Source organism: Schistocerca americana, chromosome 3, assembly GCF_021461395.2.
Source record: "Schistocerca americana isolate TAMUIC-IGC-003095 chromosome 3, iqSchAmer2.1, whole genome shotgun sequence".
Taxonomy (NCBI): Eukaryota; Metazoa; Arthropoda; class Insecta; order Orthoptera; family Acrididae; genus Schistocerca; species Schistocerca americana.
The window spans coordinates 873304323-873310776 of NC_060121.1; positions in this window are offsets into that span (position 1 = coordinate 873304323).

Consider the following 6454-nt stretch of genomic DNA (forward strand, 5'->3'; position numbering starts at 1 on the left):
AAGATATGGTTCAAATGGCTCTGAGCACTATGCGACTTAACTTCTGAGGTCATCAGTCGCCTAGAACTTAGAACTAATTAAAACTAACTAACCTAAGGACATCACACACATCCATGCCCGAGGCAAGATTCGAACCTGCTACCGTAGTGGTCGCGCGGTTCCAGACTGAAGCGCCTAGACTCGCTCGGTCACACCCGCCGGCATTCACATGAAGTTTTGAGTGCTATTGACAAGGGATTTCATATATATTCCGTATTTCTGGATTTCCGGAAGGCTTTTGACACTGTACCACACAAGCGATTCGTAGTGAAATTGCGTGCTTATGGAATACCGTCTCAGTTATGTGACTGGATTTGTGATTTCCCGTCAGAGAGGTCACAGTTTGTACGTAGTAACTGACGGAAAATCATCGAGTAAAACAGAAGTGATTTCTGGCGTTCCCCAAGGCAGTGTTATAGGCCCTTTGCTGTTACTTATCTATATAAACGACTTGGGAGACAATATGAGAAGCCGTTTTCGGTTGTTTGCAGATGACGCTGTCGTTTACCGACTAATAAATTTATCAGAAGATCAAAACAAACTGCAAACCGATTTAGAAAAGATATCTGAATGGTGCGAAAAGTGGCAATTGACCCAAAATAACGAAAAGTGTGAGGTCATCCACACGAGTGCTGAAAGGAACTCGTTATACTTCGTTTACACGATAAATCAGTCTAATATAAAAGCCGTAAATTCAACTAAATACCTAGGTATTACAGTTGCGAACAACTTAAATTGGAAGGAACACATAGAAAATGTTGTGGGGAAGGCTAATCAAAGACTGCGTTTTATTGGCAGGGCACTTAGAAAATGTAACAGACCTACTAATTTTTAGAATACTGCTGCGCGGTGTAGGATCCTTATCAGACAGGATTAACGGAGTACATCGAAAATGTTCAAAGAAAGGCAGCACGTTTTGTATTATCGCGAAATATGGGAGAGAGTGCCACAGAAATTATACAGGATTTGGGCTGGAAATAATTAAAAGAAAGGCGTTTTTCGTTGCGACGGAATCTTCTCACGAAATTTCAATCAGCAAGTTTCTCCTCCGAATGCGACAACATTTTGTTGACACCGACCTACATAGGGAGGAACGATCACCACGGTAAAATAAGGCAAATCAGAGGTCGTACAGAAAGATATAGGTGTTTCCACGCGCTATACGAGATTGGAATAACAGAATTGTGAAGGTGGTTTGCAATAACATAGAACTGTGAAAGTGGTTCGATGAACCCTCTGCCAGGCACTTACATGTAATTTGCACAGTATCCATGTAGATGTTGATGCCGGTTTGAGATTCGTTGCTACAGTGTTACGAAATGTAATTCATCCTCGAAAGAAAGGGCTTACAAAACGGTTTTTCGACCGATCCTTGAATATTGTTCATCAGGGACCCATGCCAAATGGGATTAACAGAGCAGACAGCGCAGATACATCGAAGAGCGACACGTTTCGTCAGGGGATTGTTTATTCGGCGAGAGTGCTACACGGAGATTAATGGACTAATGGACAACTCCCGTGGCAGTCGCTTTAAGAGATGCGTTGTGAATCACGGAGAAGGTTATTACGTTGGCAGGTATTACTTCTTCGCAGATATGTCTCGCGAAGTGGACACAGTGACAAAACCAGACAAATCGGAGCCCTTACGGAAGTTTATAGACAGTCTTTCTTCCTACGCACCATTCGGGAATTGAACACACGGGGGGTGGGGGGGTGGGGGTGGGAAGATAGTGGTTCCAGAGGTAGCCTCCGCACGCACCACTAGGTAGCTTGTGGACTGTATGTGTAGATGTAGATAAACTGAGTGTTCGGAGACGGCAGGATCGTTGGTTAAGAATCGTGGCGGGCGAGGACGGTAACCCGGAGAGGGAGCACAGTGGTCGAGGGACTCCGCGGAATGTGTGGCAAGCAGCAGCACGCGCTGGCCCGGCAGCAGCTAGGCACGCGCCTCTTGTGTGCGACCGGCGCACTTTTCCACACAATGCAACGAGTCGCTGAGTCGCATATTCCGCTGCACCGAGCTGCCTGCAGCCCGTCTCGCCTTACGCCTTCGAGTGCTGCTCCCACGACACTGCGTCTCCCCGCCGTCCGCTTCCGTACTCTGGAAGTCACTACTGGGTGCGTGGAAGATGCCTGTCGTCGGGACTCGCGACTCGAACCCCTTACCTCGCCTTCCACGTACAATGCTGGTTGGTACCGGCTGTGTTATCGCGGCCGGCCGGGGTGGTCGAGCGGTTCTAGGTGCTACAGTCTGGAACCGAGCGACGCTACGGTCGCAGGTTCGAATCATGCCTCGGGCATGGATGTGATGTCCTTAGGTTAGTTAGGTTTAAGTAGTTCTAAGTTCTAGGGGACTGATGACCTCAGAAGTTAAGTCCCATAGTGCTCAGATCCATTTGAACCATTTTTGTGTTATCGCGACCGTCCTCGGAGCTTCCCTTCTATCGGGACTTCCTTCCTACTTCCTAGACTTCACACGAGGTTTCATTCGTAGCTTGCGGGCCTGTTGATAGTGCTCCTGGCAGAATGGGTTCTGCGGAGAAGTGGCGCAGCTGCAGCTCGGGGAACTGTTTTTGGAATGAATGTTTGAGTATGCAGCTGACTGGCCATTTCTCAGCATCATTCCTTCTTCCAGGAGCTCTTGCCCGAAAGAGCAATGCTGCGGCTTCGAGCCCCGGCCAACCACATGCTTTGTTCGCTATCCCAAATAAGTTTCAACAAATAAAACCCAATAATGAGTGAGTTTATTTATACTTGGACAACTCCTTGCATGCCACTTCTACGTGTTTTTCGAAGAAAAAAAGTTCTAGATTGTTCTACAATGCTCTCGAGCTTTTACGGTTATTCTCGAATGTTAACGAATGTTTTCAAATTTTTAGAATATTCTCGAATGTTCTAGAACACGACTTAGGGACGCCACGTATCCCATTCATCCACACGCCGGCAAAACCATCTTAATGAATGTGGTGTTATTCTGCTACAGAAAGAGGAACGACTCATCACGAAATTGTACCTACATATATATACAGAAACTACGTAAACAAGGAATGATTGTGTAAGTGAACAATTTTAGAAAAAAGAAATGACGCAGTCCAAGAAAGAAATCAACGAATACAGACTGATACCAGGGGAAGGACAAGTGTTTACATACATTGAAATTATGAGAAAGCGAGACGAAGGCGTAAACTTGCCAACATAATTCCTAAATTCGTCCAATTAATTTTACCTTTCCACTTTAAAAGCCTCCAATTTCCAATAATTTTAGCTTACAGTATGACTATCGATAGAGCACAAGAGCAAACATTGCAATTTTACGGAGTTAATTTTAAAGAATCGTGTTTTCTCGGACAACCATAGGGTAGATTAGATGCTATTTTCATTCCATAGACACGAACATGAGATGATTCTCGTAGGCATCGAACAGGTCAGAAAGTATAACATAAGAAACACAAAGTATTTGAATATAATACTTACTACCATGATCATTTGTCAGGAGATTGTCAAAATAGGTGAACACATTACAGTAAACTGGAACTGCTAACATTTAAAGAATTAATACACTTTCAGTTAAGTTACGCACTTTTAATAAACTTAACAAAATACTTAATCATGGCTGTTGTGACCAAGAGCTGTCAAAACTGAAATCTGACAGTCACTTTTACTTAAGCCGGTCTAACAATCCCCGTTAAGATATTCATCTGTAGAGCAGGAGGAGTTGCCTAGCAAAAAGTCTTTCAAACTCTGTTTCAACTGCACTTTATCTGAAACCAAATTTTGATGGTGGCTGGCAATTTGTTTAAAATGTGTGCTCTTGAATACTGGACACCTGTCTGGACCAAGGTAAGTGATTTTCGGTCTTTATGTAGATTGCTGTTACTCCTAATACTGATACTATGTATTAAGCAATTGGTTGGAAATAGAGATATATTACTTGCAACAAATTTCGCTAAGGAATAAATATACTGAAAAGCAGTGGTTAGAGTACCCAATTCCTTGAACGGGTTTCTACATGGTGTTCTTGAATTTACACCACAAATGAGTCTTATTACACGCTTTTACATAATAAAAACTTTTGCCCGGTCTGACGAGTTACCCCAGAATATGATAAGCGTATGACATAATAGAATGAAAGTAAAGTTTTTTTATATTTACACCTCCTATATCTGTTATCATTCTCATTGCAAATACAGATTTATTTAGACGGTTCAGCAATTCTGTGGTATGCCCTTGTCACCTATAGCCGGCCGGTGTGGCCGAGCGGTTCTATGTGCTTCAGTCTTGAACCGCGCCACCGCTACGGTCGCAGGATCGAATCCTGCCTCGGGCATGAATGTGTGTGATGTCCTTAGGTTAGTTTTAAGTAGCTCTAAGTTCTAGGGGACTGATGACCTCAGATGTTAAGTCCCATTGTGCGCAGAGCCATTTGAAACTTTTTTTTTTGTGGCCTATATTTATTATCAAGTTGCAATCCCAGAAATTTAGCACTGTCAATCTCTTCGATCTTCATGTCTTCGTATGTTATACACATTCTGGAAGGAAATCTCCTACAGATTCGGACCTGCGTATAGTGAGACTTTTCAAAGTTTAATGGCAGTGAATTAGTTTTAAACCATTTATTAATGTAAGTGAAAATTTGATTGGCAGCCATTTCTAAATCTGTGCTTGATTTGCTAATTATTGCAAGGTTTTAGCATCTGCAAACAAAACACAGCGTCTGGCAACGTAACAGACGAGAGGTCATTCATGTACGCACGACAAAGCAACGGACCCAAGATGGAACCTTCAGAAACACGACATGTAACTAATTCCCAATCAGATGAAGACCGACTTCTTACTGCACAAGTATTTCGCAACGACACCCTTTGTTTCCTGTTAGTTAGATAAGACTCCAACTATTTCGCAGCAATGCCGGTTGCACCATAACATTCTGATTCACTTAAGAGAAAGTGTGATTCACGCAGTCAAAGGCTCCTGACAGGTCACAGAAAATGCCACTAGTCTCTAATTTGTTATCTACTGAATTAAGTACATTCTTACTGTACGCGTAAATAGCTTTCTCTACCTCGGAACCCTTAAGAAACCCCAACTGTGACCTGGACGTACGCATTATTCATCATTGCACCCGAAAGCAAAACCCTAGGCGTAGTTTATAGCAACACACATTGAACTGGTTGCTATAGAAACGAGACAGTTAACAGTACATTTTTTTCCAATCCAGAAAACAAATGGAAAATGTGACCAATAAAAGCGGGTTGTTCTCATCTACGGTGATTACAGCACAGAAAGACAAACGTATCTGATTCGGCCACAGATTAAGGTGAGGCTAGTGCTGCGATGTTGGCTGACCGACTAACGGGTGACAGGTTGTGTGTTAACCGGACGACTAGCCGCGGGGCAGGTTTTCCGATGCTGGGATTAACGCGGCAGTTCCCTCCACATTTGGCCGCCGCCGTCGGAACTGCTCAGCGCCTTCCTATGGGCGTGGAAATCTGCTTAACCGAGTGATGACCGCTGCTAACTAGGACGCTTTGCTTAGCATCAGGCGTAGTCATTGATTACACTAACTGCAGCGTTCAAGCAATCATTCTTCCACAAGCTACGACAGTGACCCGAATATAGAATAAATTTCCTTTACTTCAGGTCTATGGTCACAAGTTTTTCATCATCAGGCTACCGGTTTCGGTCTATAAAGGCCATCGACAGATCTGCAGCAAAATATGGGAAAAATACAAAAAACTAGCAGTTTATCTACAGCTTAAAACAAAAGTAGACCATAATGTAAAGTATTACTGACAAACATGTGCATTTGTGTGCTTCAAATGTGAAGAGGCATACCTGTTTTATAAAAACATGTAATATACTGGAGCCATAGTGGCATCGTCAAATGCTAAAACACAAAATCAGAGCCACAATCGTCCAACATTTATAAATAATAGTGTATGCAAGAGTCATCTTGTCAGCAGCACTACCGTTCACAACAACCTACAGCATACTAGCCACAAAATGTTTGTGTTGCTAAATTCGCCAGATGTTGCTACTGTAGGAAATGTGTGTGAATTACTAACGGACCAAACTGCTGAGGGCATCGGTCCCTAGTCTTACACACTACTTAAACTAACTTACGCTAAGAACAACACACACACACACCCATATCCGAGGGAAGACTCGAACCTCCGGCGGGAGGGGCCGCGCAATCCGTGACATGGCCGCCTTCTAACCACGCGGCCACTGCAAGCGGCGCTGCTGTAGCTCTACACATATTCTTCAATTATTAACTTTAAAATGTAAAATATAGAGGGATACAACAAGTAAAGTCTGTAATGGGCTTTTAAAGTGTAAGAGGCAAAACAGTAATTAAAAGCAATTAAATAAAAGAGGACAAAAGTTAGATTGTTAAAAAGGAAAAAGTTAATAG